Source organism: Eptatretus burgeri, chromosome 17 (genome assembly GCF_056783735.1).
Source record: "Eptatretus burgeri isolate ZD-2024b chromosome 17, Ebu_testis_v1, whole genome shotgun sequence".
In the NCBI taxonomy this organism is placed as follows: domain Eukaryota; kingdom Metazoa; phylum Chordata; class Myxini; order Myxiniformes; family Myxinidae; genus Eptatretus; species Eptatretus burgeri.
In genome coordinates, this window is record NC_140977.1 from 33973206 (window position 1) to 33990731 (window position 17526).

The 17526-nt window shown below is 42.8% G+C and overlaps 1 long non-coding RNA gene across 1 annotated transcript in view; it reads right to left on the bottom strand.

The window, feature by feature from the left end:
* Nucleotides 1-14073, bottom strand: part of LOC147009721 (uncharacterized) — a 72034-nt gene extending 57961 nt beyond the window's left edge. The window contains exon 1 of the long non-coding RNA XR_015052773.1: nucleotides 13999-14073. This is a non-coding gene — a long non-coding RNA (uncharacterized LOC147009721). The remainder of the gene's footprint in view (nucleotides 1-13998) is intronic.
* Between the last annotated feature and the right edge of the window lie 3453 nt (nucleotides 14074-17526).

A 17526-nucleotide genomic window follows, 5' to 3' on the forward strand; every position in this document is an offset into this window, starting at 1 on the left:
TCCGAAGGTCCTGAGATTGAGCCCCGTTGGCTGATAAACTAATACTGGGTGGGGTTGACTCAACCTGTCATCCTTCCGAGGTCTGCAAAATGAGTACCAGCTTGCTGGGATGATTGAGCCATTCAACTATCCTGTGTCAGAGTGGTGACTCGTCCAGGATTGTGCCCAATAGCCCAGGAGACTGCTTCGGCAGCACCGACGCTCTGTACAGAGTATGGTCCCAATGGATGGATGAATCCTTCCGAGGTCGGCTTCATATGTATCAGTGGCATAGCCGTGCCCCTAACCATGTTTGGAACAAGACTGCATGTAGAGGCAGGTACTCTGCTAGTATAACAAAAACACATCTTCAACCAGAGAGAAAACATCCCCAGGAAGAATTTTCAAAAGAGGTAACAGAAAATCCAGTGTCAAGGCATGCCTGGCAATTGCACAGTCATTTCCGTGATGATGTTTTTCCTGCCCATTAACTATTTAATGGAGGACATTCAGAAGGCCTGCAAATACAGTGCAATGATGTAAATGGCTTTTCAGAATGAAGGGGTTAACCCACAGAAAGCGCTTCGAGCTACCATCGTGGCTGAGATGTGTATGATGTATGCAAATGATTTTCAACTGACATCAACCCAAAGAACGAATCATGATCTTTCCTACAATGCATAATGCCCTGGTAACTTAGGAAAGCTTGCTTCCAATTGGTGGAGAAAGCTGATGACAAAAAAGCATTTCTAAGATCATGCTATCTTGCTTTATATGAGTACTCTAGAGGAGAAATTAAATTACTGTCAACAGTCTACTTTCAGCAGCTACTTCAAGCCATCAATATCTGTTTTATCCACCGACGAACTGATGCAAATCACGTCATCAGCACATCCTCCCCTCAACCACCACTTCCACCACCTCCAGCCCTGTGATGTAATGCTGTGTTTCTGCTCCATGTTTATGTTCGGTTCCGTGTATGAAGATGTAATGATGGTTTTACTTCTGAGTTATTGTCTTTATTATTTGGTAAATAATATTATAATGCCACTTGCAACTAAAACCATCGTTATATCATCGCACTGGTATTTCAACTCTCTCAATGGCATGCCCTGCCCCAGCTGTCACCCAGGAAGGACTGCCCTGCCCCAGCTGTCACCCAGGATGGCATGCCCTGCCCCAGCTGGCACCCAGGATGGACTGCCCTGCCCCAGCTGTCACCCAGGATGGCATTCCCTGCCCCAGCTGTCACCCAGGATGGACTGCCCTGCCCCAGCTAGCACCCAGGATGGACTGCCCTGCCCCAGATGTCACCCAGGATGACATTCCCTGCCAGGCTGTCACCCAGGATGGACTGCCCTGCCCCAGCTGTCACCCAGGATGGCATGCCCTGCCCTAGCTGGCACCCAGGATGGACTGCCCTGCCCCAGCTGTCACCCAGGATGGCATGCCCTGCCCCAGCTGGCACCCAAGATGGACTGCCCTGCCCCAGCTGGCACCCAGGATGGACTGCCCTCTCCACACCCCTTTGAGTACACCAGTGCTTCATACCATCAGTATTTATTTCCACCACTTTTCCCTCCATCCTCCATCTATCCCTCCCAACAACACCCTCTGTTTCCTGTCTTAAAATATTTAAAAAAAAACACTTTCCCACATCACCTTCTGCCCCACATAACCACGTGACTTCCTGTACCGACTCTTCTTCCTCCTTCTCCCCCCTCTTCCCGACCAATCCAACTCTGATCGTGAAGGTTGTCAGCACACTTCTTAACAACCTTTTCTTCAAACTTTTCCTTCACTTTTCCCCCCTCTTCCCTAATCTTCAAATTTTTTTTTAATAATAACTGTCTTATACAATGCTTCAACTTCCCCTCCACACCCGGTTCTTCTTCTTCTTCTTCTTCTTCTTCTTCTTCTTCTTCTTCTTCTTCTTCTTCTTCTTCTTCTTCTTCTTCTTCTTCTTCTTCTTCTTCTTATTCTTCTTCTTCTTCAAACTTTTGTGTTCAATTCGACCTTTCTTTCATCCAATGGCTAAAAATTCCATCTGTTACAAAGTTTCCTTTCTCCACTCTGTCAATTCTTCTGTACAATATCCATCTTCCGATGTATTGAAACAAAATCTCTGACCAACAAATTTTAAAATCCCATTTTGCAATACTTGTTCATCTTCCTTTATATTAATGGTTATTTCTTTACAACTTCAGGACAAATTGATCCTACCTCCTTAAATCTACCTCCTCCTAACTCCTTCCCTGTTATACCCTCTCCTTACCCCTCCCATATTGCCCCCCCCCAATCCAAGCATCTCTCCACTGTCCTCTGCCCTACTAACAGTTCCCCCTCTGATATCCCAACCTGTATGGTTTCAAATGTCTCACACTCTCATTCAGCACACTGCTCAATATCTCTAACATGCTCTCTCTTTCCTCTCATCACATCTCCCCCTCTTCTCACCCCTCAAATATTTGTCCTCGCCCTGCCCTTTCCCACCTCCACCATACCACTACCCAGTCTCATTCTCCCCTCTTCACACCCCTCCCTTCTCCCTCTTCATCCATGACCATGCCTGCTCTCATCATCCCCTCTCCCTCTCAAAGTTTTCCTCTCAACCCTCCCTTTCAATTTAGCCACCTTCTCCCTTTTCAAAGCAAATTTCACTCTCTTTTCCTCCCCCCCCCCCCAAGCTTCCCCTTACCCATCTCACAAGCTCCCTCCAGACCTTTCTCCCTCAATTCTACCCCCCTTAACCCTTCTCCCACAATTTTCCCCTCTCACTCTTCTCCCACAAATGTCCCCCCTCACCTCTCCCCTTCAAATCTCCCTTCCCACTCCCCCTTCTCAAAGCTGCCTCCCCTCTTCCCACCTCCTTAATTTTGTTCCTCCACCCACCTGCTCCCATCACAATACCTCTACCCAGTCTCATCCTTCCCTCTCCCCACCCCTCCCTTCTCCCTCCTCCTCCATGGCGGTGCATGCTGTCGTCATCATTCCCCCCTCCCTCAAAGCTACCCTCTCATCCCTCCCTCACAAATCAACTGCCTCCTCCCTCTTCAAATCAAACTCCTCTCTCTTGCCCCTCAAAGTTTACCCTGCTAATTTTTCAAAAGCTCCCCACACACCTTTCTTCCTCAAGTCTTTCCCCTCAACCTTCTCCCTCAATTCTCCCCACTCACCCCTCACTTTCAAATGAAGCCCCTCACTCACGCTTCTCAAAGCTGCCCCTCTTCACATCGACAAATCTGCCTCCTTCCCCAAACCTCTCTCTTCCAGCTCATCCTCCACCTCCTCCAATCTCCCACCTCCCTTTACACCCTCTCTTATTACAACCGACTACTACTCATCCCTTCACCACATAGCCCTTTGTCCTTCTCCCAATCTAACCCTCTCCCCTAGCTCTTCTACAATCTGTCATCAACTGTCAACAACTTTCACGACCTCCACCTCTCCTATCTCACACTACCCTCCCCCTCCCCTCCCCTAGAGCCAAAGCCTCCTCCTCTCCCTCTTCCTTAACAATATGGGCCTCAAACATCCGGGACCTTCACTCTAACCTTACTGATCTCTCCATATAGGTTTCCACTGACAAACCAAAAATAATCTACTTAACACAAACTTTCCTCTTTCAAGATGTCTCTGACTCCTTAGTTTCTCTCCCTACAGCATGATAGACCTGAACCTTTTCCTGGTGTCAGAGTTGCTCTCTTCATCAAAAACTCTATTCCTCACTCTCCATGCACTACCTTCACTCCTTCACACCCCCAGGAATACCTCTGGCTACAGCATCTCCTCCACTACCGCTTCATATGTATCTGTGTGTTGTACCGTTCACCAAACAGTGATGACTCCATATCAATCTCGCTTGCTAAAAACATGGACCAACTTCAATCCACTCATCCCAACTCTCTCTTCCTAATATGTGGTGACTTCAATTGACATGCCAGTTGGCTGAGTGGGGGTACCTCTCTTACCTGCCGTGGAACTTCAGCAAAGGACTTCTGCAACTCATTTGGACTGACTCAATCTGTCAACTTCCTGACCTGGATCTTAGCCAACGGTACTACATCTCTTCTGGATTTGATTTTGACCAATTTCCCAGAAAATGTCTGCTGTTCTTATTTCTGCTCCAATCAGTTCATCTGACCATATGCTTGTTAAAGTGGTCATCTCTCTGGCTATTATAGAGAACCACCTCAGTGCCAAGAAGTCTGGCACTTCACTTAGGCCTACTGGCAGGGTCTTCAAGCAGCCATCAAACTTCTCGACTGGTCTCCCATTTCTACTTTCTCCGACATCAACTCATCCTGGGAATTCTTTCAAAGAAACTTACTCTCTCTCATGCTCAGATTTATCCCATCTCGTCTTTAGTTGTCCTACCCTTCCTCCCGCCCATGTTGTGGCGATGCAGTTGTCCTGAAACAACTTATCTTCACCTCATGGAAAGCAAATCCAACTGAAGGTAATTTCAGTTCCTTCCACAAAGCTAGGAACAAGTGTGTATCTACCCTCAGGAGAGTCAGAAAACAACATCTTTCTCATCTCAAGTCTGAACTCTCAAACCTGTCTCCCTACTCCAAATCCTGGTGGTATCGAGTTCAGTCTGTTTCTGGTGTATGTTCCCCTTCCATTCCCTCCCCCCTACCTCAAATGGCCAGACAGCTGACACTGCACGTGAAAAGGCTGAATGCCTGAACTCCGTGTTTCTTTCCAAATCCTGTGTCCCAAACCCATCACTTTCTGTACCCACCTTACCCAGTCAAAACCAGTTGTTCTTGGACTTAGTGTCTTATTCTCCTGACAAGGTGGAGAGCTTGCTGTCAAACCTCAACCTAGATTCTGCAACGAGTCCAGATGGCAACAACCCTCGTGTTCTAAAAACCTGCTCTGCTGCTCTTGCTAATGCTCTCTCTGCTCTATTCAGCCTCTCATTTTCTCAAGGTCATCTGCTATCTGCATGGAAATCAGCAAATATTACCGCTCTACATAAAAAAGGTGCAAAAACGATCCCTGCAACTACAGACCAATCAGCCTGCTCCCAATCATCAGCAAGGTCATGGAATCAGTCATCGCTTCTGACATCAAATCCTTCCTCCTCTCTAATGGCTTATTTTCCGACCATTAATTTGGAGTTAGACAAGGTCATTCTACCCTGGACATGCTACTTCTGCTTTTCCAACAATAGATGGAGATCCAAAATCCCAAACGTGAGATCAGAGCCATCGCCTTGAAAAGTTTAATTGTTTCGAACTCTTGGTTTCACTCAGAGCCAAAGCTCTGAGCTACTTATACTGCCCACCATGAAATGCTGGTGAAATATCAGGCGATGGAGGTTAAATTTGTCTGAAATGAGAGCAAAATCTGCTGCTTGCGAAATAATATATGGTGCTCTTGCAAAATATATATATTTTTCAAAAGCGAATGTTGAGCTTTACAAACAGAAGCGGTCACCACAACGGGTGAGAGAGGAACACACAGACAGACAACTTGGTTCACAATATATAATTGTTAATTTCCTAACCAAGGAACTTCAACACAAATAGAGACCATTCAGCCAATCAAGCTTGCACAATGGTTGGTTGCCAATCTATGACTTTTTTGACAGAGTCAAGGCTCATGGAAGAGCAAGAACACCAAATACATCAGAACACAATCGGACAAAAGGTACAGTCGTGAGAGGGGAGGGGGACACCAATAGCAGAGTTGAAAGACAAAATAGAAGTACACTTGGATAAACAATGGGGTGGGGAGGAATGGAGTGGACAAGATTGATACAGAAGGAAACTTATTCCCTCTCCTGTCCTCTCATAGTGTGGCAAGATGCCCTCTAACATCAAAGACTGAGATGCCTCCGTGTCTCTCAATATTTTGACAGGTTGCTGATTGGTCGTGTTGCCTACAGTTGATACAAAAACACTCTCTTATGAAAGGTTTATATCCCTCGTGAATACCATCTAGATCTGGCATCACATCCATTTTGGTTGACCCTTGAAAATCCACTTCCTACAAAGGGCAGTTTTGAACATTTATTATCAAGTGCAGTTGGAGTCGCCTTTGGTGAATAAGCACTTCGGTTTCTCCTTTCCAAAATATGAAACTGAGATATCAGGTGTTCTCTTCTCTTGCAATAAGCACAAGTAAGCCTTGATACAAAAATTCAGTTGTCTGTTTCTGACCACCAGGAAAATTAAACTTCTGGTCGGCAGACTTAAAGGAATCAAACTTGGTAAGATTATTTTTTCTGGAGGAACTTTAAATAAGGTATCTGTTTCCCTGACCTGATTTTGTGTAACTACCTTGGTTGTTTTGGGTTGGAAAATGCGGTTTGTGCATAGCTTATATATTTTTGTGAGTCAGAAAATAATCATCAGGTAATGTTGCGGCAGTGTGAAACTCCTGTATCTTTCATTCAACCAAGTGTGTCCTAATGTCAGATTGCGCACACTGCTTGAACTCCTCCACCAACATCAACTGCCTTACTCTGTCAGAGTCTTTCACAATTTCTTTGGAAGTACACCACCTGTCAAACAGTCTCTTTTTCCCAAGCAAATTTCTTCCTCCACTGCCTAAACTTCTGCCTGTATGCCTCTGGGACCAGTTTCTAGGCTTTTATTGTCCTTTTCTCATTGTCACACTGCAAACACAGGTCAATCGGTGAAGCAGAGTAAATATCTTGAGTTTTTCTGATGAATAGATTTGATTGGTCGACCAAAATATTTGGGACAATGTGGTTCTATTTCCACTCGGTAATTCTAATTTTCTTAGTTTAATCTCTCCGTGAATCTCCAGTTCTTTTAGATTATACTATTCTCTTTATCTTTCGTTTTCTTGTTCTTTGCTCTGTATCTCCAGTTCTTCAACCTGCAGATCCAATTTTCTCAACTCAACACATTCACATTTTTCAACAGTTAGTAATTCCAATGCAGATTCCTATAAGTGCTTCTCAACTAACTAGTTTACGACCAAAGTCATAATTTCAGCTTTTCTTATGGTTGGGCTAACCTCGAGTTTACAATAATCAACTTCATAAGCTCTGATTTATTTAATGTGCCAATTTCTTCCTCATTTGTTGACTCAATAAACTTCTCTACATCAAACACCATTGTAAATGTTTGTTGCTTTCACCAACTTTTTCTGTCCAAAGAACCATAGGAGAGATGCATCTTATCCTTGAACAAGCTCAACAGGATCTGTCACCTGAGTAGAAAAAGAAAGAAAGAAATGTCATTATTTTCTGGTTCCATTCAAGTACTTTGTGAGTGTCTGATAAAAGCCTTCAAGGTCCGTAGTCGAAGGCTTTTATCAGACACTCACTGAAAATATAGGATATAAAGCACTTGTGATGGATGGACCTTGTCTCCTCAATTCAAACAATGTACACCTTGGTCATGAATGTTGGGCATGCCAGGCTACTCCTATGCCTCCCTCACTCTTCATTCTCATTTGCAATAGCTGCCTTGGTTAACAATGGCCAGCTTTGTGCCATGTTTCTGACCTTATGCGGCAGGGGTTTGTTCCATTACCAATAACCTTGCTATCACTTGCCAAGCCAACCGTTCTTTATCAACTGTTTCATTGTAGTACTTGCTTAAGCCACTTGGCGAGCACTCTTCAAGCTTATTGGTTATGGAACACTCCAAGGGGTACAGCTGTAGGTGATGCATATGAAGGGCCTGATCCAACATCTACACATAGAGTTGATGCACATGGCTGTGATAGAAAGATGGTGGCAACTGGATGGATTTCAAAAAATTGATTGGCGTTTCCTTAAATTTGGCTATGGAAGACATATTGGTTACACAGTCAAAATGTTTTCCTGTAATATCGAGAATGAGGCAGTTCTATGGATAAAAAAGTAATGAAGCTGTCTGCATGCGTGCATCTGAATCCTTCTAGTCAAAACCCATTGGCTGGATAGTTGACCTGACTCTACCCACATTTGTAATTAGGAAAATCATACACATGCCATGTTGGTGCTATGGTAAGCCTTCACATATTATAGTTTGCTTTTTACTTATGATATAACCCATTATTTTGCTTAATGACAGTTATATTCAAATACACATATGTATAAATAAATAAAAAACAATGACCCGACATTAAAATAAAAGTAAACCTCTTCCGGAAGCGGTCAAACTTTGTGGTGCTCTTCTGCCTCCTTCTTCCTCTTTCTCCTTTTCCCTTCATCCTCCTTCTTTCTACTCCTTCAACGAACGTCTATGATTTTATAGATGGTATGCATTGCAGTCAGAGGCAAACTTAATAACCTGGCAACATCAACTGTACATTCATCAGCATCCACTTTTACTTCCATTGACCACTTTTACATTGCCTCTTAGACACTCTACAATGCAATCTCGCACATTTCTTTTTGATGCGCGACGCAAAGTAGTGCAGTTCTTTCAGCAATTGTGTGATCTCTCGAATTGATACTTTGGTGATGTATTCTTGTGTCTGTATCAGTCTGGTAAGCTCTGAAAACGCTCGATAATAAAAGGTGCGGCTTAAAGACAGAAGTGCAAGTTAAAATGATGTAATTTTGAGCCACGCAAAAACATACGAGTACAGCATGGCGACTTTGACAAGCACGGAGAGAAATATGCCAAATGACTTCTGCAACTGGGTAATGGTAAACTAACAAATGTCGATGATGTAGATTTGCCATGTAAAATGTGAATGACCTTAGATTTTGCTGCCCTCATTCATTTGACAATCTCGACCTTGCTAATGATTGGAGCACTCGACATTGGATGGCGGAATGAACAATTCTGGCACCGCACTATGCAATGAGCAATAGATCAACAACCATGTTGCCGTACGATATCCAGGTGAAGAGTGGCGTTGTTCGAGTGCTGATACTGCGATGAATGCTGAAAATGTTGTATCGATCCCTGTTGAGTACCTTAATTCACTCGATGGTTTCAGCCTACCTCCTCACATCCTCTGCTTGAAGGATGGAATGCTCATGTTGTTGTTGCATAATCTGGCACCAAATGATGGTCTTTGTAATGGCACACAAGTTTTAGTTCAACAAGTGATCAGTGGCTGCCTGTTGCAAGCAACAATTGCAGGCACAAGTCAGACTGTGCTGATTCCTCGCATTGCACTGAAGCCCACTGATGACACCTTTCCATTCTAGTGGCAGCATTGACAGTTTCCAGTTTGCTTATCCTTCAGTATGACGATCACCAAGGCTCAGGGCCAAACACAACAGCATGTTGGAATTTACTTGCGTGAGCCCGTATTTATACATGGTCAACTCGATGTTTCCGTATCCCGCGTCTGCCATTCACACAACGTTAATTTTGCAATTGCATATGAATGTGTGAACAATTTAAAAAAAAACATGGTTTACAAATATATTTTGTAAATTATTTCACATTCTGTTGACATTGACTCAGGTCCCCTTCATGCCCATGCAGATATTTTCTCTGCATAAGAAAGGTTGCCAAAGGCTGAAACCTATGGTGCAGTCCTAATGTGATTACCCCTTCATAACCTTCCAAGAAACGCTGCAATGGGATGACATTAATACATCACTGATGGCATACACATAAAGAGATATCATAACTTTGCACACAACACTCAGTTCTCAGAGCTGAATAGTGTGAAAATCCAGAAGGGTCGACTGTTATCATCAATTAATGACTAATACAGATCTCTCAATCCAGGTTGCTGCTGATAAACCAGACATCATCAGTTTAACAGAATCCTTCCTCCCACAGGACGTCCCTGACTCCTTAGTGTCTCTTTCCGGTTATTATCTCTTCCTATTTAATAGGCCTGAATCATTCCGCACTTTACAGAGTGGCAGAGTTGCACTTCACATCAACAAATCAATTTCTCACGACCCTTGCACTGATCTTACACCTGCCAACCCCCATGAGTACCTCTGGCTAAGGCTTCCCCTCCGCTCCCATCTCTTGTTAATCTGTGTGTTGTACCATCCTCCTAACAGTGACGATGCCATCTACATCTCTCTCGAGCAACATGGGCAAACGTTTAACGACTCATCCCTACTCTTCCTCATATGTGGCGAGTTAAATTGTCACAATGCAAATTAGCTGAGTATTGGTCCCTCTCTCACCAGCCATAGCACTTCAGCAAATGATTTCTGTGACTCCAGGGGACTGACTCAATCTGTGAACTTTCCAACCCAAATTTCTCCCAATGACAAATCCTCCTTTCTGGACTTGGTGATGTCTAAATTTCCCACACATGTCTCCTGATGTTATTTTGCTCCAATTGGTTCACCTGATCACAAACGTGTGAAAGTCAACATCTCTCTAGCTGGTCTCAGAGAGCTTGACATCCTCAATAATGAAGAGTCTGGCATTTCACTCAAGCAGATTGGCTGAGACTGAAAGCAGTCATCTCTGTTCAGGACTGGTCTCCCATATCTACTGTCCCTGATGTAAACTCAGCCTGAAAATTATTTGACAGAAACCTGCTCCATCTCTCATGCACATATTAATCCCATATTGTATTAAATTATCCCACCCTTCTTCCCACCCATAGTACACTGAATCCTGTGGAGGGGCAGTTGCTCGAAAACTACTTGCCTTCTTTTCCTGAAAGGCAAATCCGACCAAAGGCAATCTCAGTTAATTCCAAAAATTCCACAACAAGTGTGTGTCCAATCTCAGGAGAGCCAGAAAATAACATCTGTCCAACCTTCAGAATGACCTTTCAAACTTGTCTCCCTCATCTAAAAATTGATGCCCCCTTGTTACGTCTGTCTATAGTGTATGCTCCGCTTCCCTTATCTACTTTCTGATGACTCCACCTTCTGCTGTGACATCTCTCATCCTTCAGACAGGCAGGCAGCAGCCTCTTCCCTCTCTTCAGATCTTCACAAAAATCACAAGATGGTGAAACACTTGGAATATGCCTTTCAATCCTGACAAATCTTGCACTCTCACTATCTCTCTCCAAAAGGACTGTCTGGCAAACAATCCTGTCTACTATCTTTAAAATCCTCTTGAGGAAGTTATGTCATTCAAACTGCTTGGTCTCACAATCAGCCATGATCTTTCTTGAGCAAATCACATTTCAAACTTGGCTTCCAAACCCAGCTGCTGACTGGGCATCCTCCATCATACAAAGTTGATCTTTGGCACACCTGAACTCCTATCCACCGACAAAGCTTTCATCTGCAGCTTGATAGAGTACTCTTCTCCCCCATGGGCTGGATCCCCTGCCTCACATACTGCTCAGCTTGGCTTCGTGGAAACCAAGGCCTTTGTGATTATTAGAATCTCCTGCAATGAAGCTGAGTGGATGGGCATATCACTTCACCATTGCAGACAGGTTGGTGTTCTCCGTCTTCTACCGCCTCCTTTCTGGTTTTGCACCCTCTGCTCTTTCCGTGCTTTGTCCACACCCCCCCCCCCCCAGGTTTCTGCAAGGCAAACATGGTCCACCATCAACCCTCTTCTGGTGAAACTACCTCAATCCAGGATCACTCCACACCTCCACTCATTTGTCCCTCTTTTTTCCTGCCAATAGAACCAACTACCACATTCTCTTCAATTTCATTCTTCCCTCCAGTTCCTCAAGACAGCTGTTCACTACAATCTCACATTGTCCCCAATCCAAAACCATTATCTTTTCTACCATTGTTAACCCCCCAAGACCTCCTACTTCCAAATTTCCAGTCCCCTTCTTCCAACCCCCCCCCCCTGTGAGTTTCCTGCTGTATCAATATTGTGCTTTCCTGTCCCGTCATTCCTCCTTTGTCCCATTGTTTGTCCAAGCCTCCCTCTATCATTACCTTCTCAATTCTGCTGTTGGTGTCTCCCCCAACCTCGCCTCTGTTCGTTTTGTCCTGTTACGTCCTGATCCATTCAGTGTACCAGCTCTTCCATGAACCTCGACTATGTATACAAAAAACTTCAAAATACAACATTTATGAAGCAGATGCTGCTTTGAATTGTGGGGAAATAATATATCCCAAAGATGGTTGGGAATGTTTGTTTTAAGGTTAGGTGGAGTCGGGATGTCTCTCTTAATATTTTTGGTAATACAGTGTGCCTCGGTTCATATATTATTAAAGTGCTGAATTGATCATTGAGTTGAAATGTCAGTTTGACACATCAATCATAAAGTGTGCCATCCAGTCAGGTATGTCGTTCTCTTTCAGTCGAAATGGAATGAAGCCATGAGTAATGTTTTTATTTACTTTCAGGAATTTCAGCCTTCAAGCATCCCGACATCCATAGCCTCATTAAATCCATCTGCTCATTAGTTCAAAACGATTTCTCATAGCTTTGGGGCTTACATCCATTTGCATTTGCACGTACGTTTGGGTGGTCGTTGTTGTGATGTTGCATATATTTATGTATCTTTAATATATATTTTGATTTGACATTAATTGGCTTACAGGATTGGAAAAAGAATCTTCCATTACCTCTTATAAGGTGTTCCAGGTGCGGGAGCACAGACATAACAGAACAAATATGCACAGATTGTGAGCAGCTCCCATGTTAAACATCGGAAGAGTGAATGTCCGTTCATGTCCATTCTCAGCTTAATGAAGCACAGTCCTGGCTCAAGTGAAAATGTGGCATCTCGGTTGGTTTGTTTGACAATTAGTAGTCACACTGAAAGACTTGGTGCAAGAGAGAAATTTTTTTCCAATTTGCTGCTCCAAAAGGAATGTGAGATGTGAGTGGGAGAGAATCCACAAGTCCCCTTGTGACCATTTTCTCATCCTGTGCACTGCTTTTGGCCCAAGTAACAACTGATGGGTGGATAACCTTTTACGTGTGACCGTACTGTGACACATACGTCATCCCTGCAGCACTTGCATGGCCTCCCTGTTACCCTCACCTTCATTCCTACTTCTCTCCTGTTCCATGTGACACCATATATTATGTGCATAAACGTCGTCAGGTAGCAAACTCTCATAAGATGCTGTTACAAAGATGTGGTTTCTATTTAATTACTTCCATTTTTAATTTTGTTGTGCTTGATATAAATACATTTCTACCTGCGACATGTCGCAGGTCGACAAAAGCTCCGCATTGCTGTTGTTGGGGTTCTTGCTGGGGGTTGATTTTTGAAATGGGCACCCATTGTTTAGACAGCTGCGAGACCCTGTACCCACATTTGTCGCTTGATTCCACCCACCATGGCACCCTGCAAAAATAATATGGCCGCCATCTTGGTTTTCTGGTGGGCCAAAGACATCAGGCCTGTAGGCCTCTGCTGATTATGCACTGTGCGGGTTTGTTACATCAGATTTCTAATGGCTTTGTTTGGGTCGAGTGTTACGCACAATGAGGGACTCCAAAAAAAAATCGAATCATATTTCAAATCAAATTATTAGTCAGGTTTAATCAAGCCCATCAGCACGCATGGTATATGCCTCCCTAAAGAAATAGCATTACGTAGTTTTTGAACGGCCCCATATTGGGGTTAAACAATTCGTGATCGTGAGGCGAATCGGCGACCTTCTGATATAACCGTGGCGGTGGCTGACATGGATGAGAGGTGTCAATTATTTTAATAGATTAAAGCTAATCAAGTTAATCTGTGGCCTCAATAAACGTGCGTTTTCCAATCGAGCTGTTCATCTTTTAAGAGTGCTTTAAATGCACTATTCCCAATCGACCCATCACCAGATTTTGTCCCAGGTTGTGACCACTGTGCAGTCATTCTTGTTCTCATAAGAGTACCACAAAGTGTCTGTTATCTACTCTAAATCTTTGTCGTTTTATGCATTCATTATCTCACCGATATCTTAAAAATTATTCGTGTTCGCTTGAACTGCTGTCGTAACATCACCCTTTTTACAATTATCATACTCCTTCTCGAGTTGACCTTCTCATTAGTCAGGTTTAATCAAGCCCATAGACCCTTGGCTTTTGTACGGTTCACAAAGCATTATAATTACTTTTCCCCTGCCTCAAACGAAATCTGGTGTTAACATATGTATATTGTGGCAGTTTAATGCCAACACACTGCATCTTTAAGTTTGGCAGAATTTTTGAGCAACACTCCCCCCCCCCCCCCACTCACCAGTTTCACGACATATCCTTCCTCACTTCCCCTCCTCTTTTTCTTTCTTCTTCCTAAATTAACGTCTCATTTCTATCCTTCTCTTTCCATGCAACTCTTCCAACCCTTTACTCAACTCTTCTCCCTTCTCCGTTTCCTTTTCACAACTCCTCCCCTGCTCGCTCTGTGAGTACCTCGAGACTGCTTATTGATTCATGGCCGCTCAGCACTCATGAGATATACCCTTGAACATTGTAAACTACATTGTTTGTTGTATCTTACAATGATATAGACATAAAAAAATCGCTTTATTTGCATATCTGAGGTCATTGTTTTGACTATGTGTATTTTAACAGAAGTGTATATATTTGGCCTTATATTAATGTGTTCTGCCAATTAGCACCTTAACATGCTGTTGATGCTAATATTTCTTTTCATCACGATTAAAAAAAAGAAAAACTATAACATTTGCATCAACATTAGAGGGATAATATATTTAAAATATCCTAAAATCAAATGCCTCAATCAGGGATCTAACTCATAATTGTAACTGCAGTTACTACGTAGGTAACGTAGGTAACTGTAACTGCAGGTCGACACTCACACTTAGCGAGTTACCATCTGTGATGGAATCCACTTTGATGTTGGCAATGCATACCATTTGCTTTGAGATTTAAGAATTGTCGATGCAAACTGGAGAGCCAATTTTATCTGCATAACTTCTGTTTTATAGCTCTATTCCTATTAATTGACCTTTTGCGATGTAAAAACATCACTTTCCGATTCTGAGTTTGGAACGTCGGCAGGTCTCTCAGGACTCTCAGCCGACTTTCTCAAAGTCAAAGAGCAGGTTTTGGGTTGCTGATGACTTCACGTGATTCGAAGGCTGTAATCACATTAATAATCGTTGTGCAATTATTTTCTTACATTTGAAACTCAAAATATGCTGAAATTAACTTCAAAGTCAAAACTTTTGTCAGTGATCGAAAAACAGACCGGAACTTACCGAAGATGCTATGACGTTACGTTCTCCGAAAACTTCGTGACCATTCGGAAACAGCGTGTGAACAATGGCGAGATGCGAATCAGAGAGCGATTTCAGCGGCGATGAAATTGAGTGTTTTCATTCTGATATTGCCGAGGACGAGTCGGAGGATGATGGGAATTTATACTATGGAGTTTCTCGCCCTGAGTCATATAAATTTGAGCCACTTGCAAGTGCCAGAAAATGGTCTATTTCGTGTACAAGTGGCAGGACTGACTGTCCGGCAGTTCACACTGACAGACTCCACCAGACAGATTGGTTTGTAGATTTTCATTTTCTTGTTCGATGCATAAAATAATGTAAAGTTTGATTCGTCTGTGACTTGATATAATAATTTTCAACCCTCCAGTCACTCAAGAGTCAGAAATAGAATGAATCAATGATGGACCCAAATATATTATACACCATAGCCTTGGCGTTGAAGTCTTTCTGACAGCTGAGCTTGACCCCAGCGAAAGTGAACAGTTAGAACAAACTCCAACTTTCAAGAGACTGTTGTGGCATATAAATACCAAAACAAGTTTAGCCTCATTGGGAAATATTCGACCAAATTTAGAAAAAAGTGGAAAATTGATCAATTTTTTACAATTGAAATGAAATAGCCCAATTTGCTGATGCTGTTAAAAAAGTAATTTAATCAACAATAAGTTGATTTGTTGAGAAATTTTTTCATGCTTGTGTTTTTCAGAAAGTTTATTTATGTGTTTTTCCATGTACTCTTTAAGAATACATTTCAAGGTTTTTCTCACTTAAACTCAACAATTGATTCTGTGACAGAGCAGTATCTGAAGAACTTGCCAACCAACAACTCATATTCACAGAGTGGTGATCAGATGTGTTTATGCCTTCCTAATCCTCGGCTGTTAAATGGTCACCACAAATGACAAGTCTATCCAAAGGGTCTTCTTTACCCGCTTTCTTTGGTGAAAAATTCGCCCGTTTTGTTTGTACAAATCTTATCCACTGCCAACGAATGTTTGATTCCTTCAGGAACCGGTGGGAGCGATTACCCGTTTTCCAGCCATTTTCGCAAAACATGACGACACACGTATGAGGCATGATGTACAAATATCCAAATAACTTTGTTCTACAATAATTCAAAATAAAAAAGGATAATATAGACAGTTGCAAGCTCAAAAAAAGCAAAAGAACGGCCCGCTGAACTGGACACTTCTTCAATGAGCGAGTGCTGGCGTCTGCTTTGTTTTGGAGAACGCTATGTATGTTACCTTGGGTATTACCCACCAAGAGATCACTATTTTTGGTATTACCCACCAAGAGATCACGATTGTGGAAATACCCACCAAGAGATCACTATTGTTGGTATTACCCACCAAGAGATCACTGTGCAGCACTTGATACTTTCACTGTAGGCAAAGTGGTATCTTATTGGTAGTACCCACCAAGAGATCATTATTGAGTACCTGACATTTTCATTGCAGGCACAGTAGGAACCTATTGCTCTTCTTCCTTCTCTCCATCCTTCAAGAGCTCTGCACTTACAAGTTTATTCAGCAACTCTCTCTTTGCAAATCATCTGAAATCAAGAGTTTCTGGTCACCTCTGCGACTTATTTCCCCCTCTCTTACACGAGGTGAAGTCCATGCAATTATTTTGTTTCCTGCAATGTTTTAAGATGGCAGCTCACCAATGTCATGTGATATGCCTTCAACCAATACATTATATATTCCCACATTATTTCCCCTTTTCTTGCCCACTTGTTCTGACCTAGAATCTTCTCTCACATACCCTGTATGACTATATGCTCCAATTCAGCCTTCTTCCTTACTGCGCCACTGTTCCTGACTGTCGTTGCAAGATGTTTCTTTCGTTTCTCTCTTCCTTAGCTTTCAAAGAGTAGTGATTTTTTTAATGAAAAAAGGACATTCATACACAGGAATGTGCTGATCGATTCATCTATCCTATTAGCTATTACATAAAACCTCCCAATGGTCATGTAATATATACAGGGTAGACCATAAAAAGGGCAACATTTGATCTTGCCTAGATTTTCTTTGTCAGCTTGTGTGGAAATTTCAAATTTCGTTAGATTGGCTGTGAGACTTTTTTTTTAGCATTTATATTTATGGCACATTCATTGAAACATGCAGTTTGGAGTGACATTGACATTGACAGTTTGAGTGACATATGCTTTGGAGTGACATTGAGAGATGCTCTCAATGTGTATAAAATACTACAGTGGCTCAGCATCTCAAAGAGCCTCTGACAGTATAGCCTCACACCGGCCTTCTCGTGATAGGGTTGTTCTCACAAATGGGTGTAGAGGTGACAGGTGAATCACTGGCGTCTTAAAACCAGTTGCTTCGGGCAGATGGGGCTCATTAGCCTTCGTAGGCAGCTCATCTAGGAGAAGCCAACTCTGAATCCAAATCCACCTTTGCCTTGTGATTCAGGATTTGAAGCCAAAGGCTAAGGGCTTAACAGGGTAAAGGCAGCAATCCTTTTGAAAAGAGGTGGCCGTTGCATTCATTAACCCATGGGCC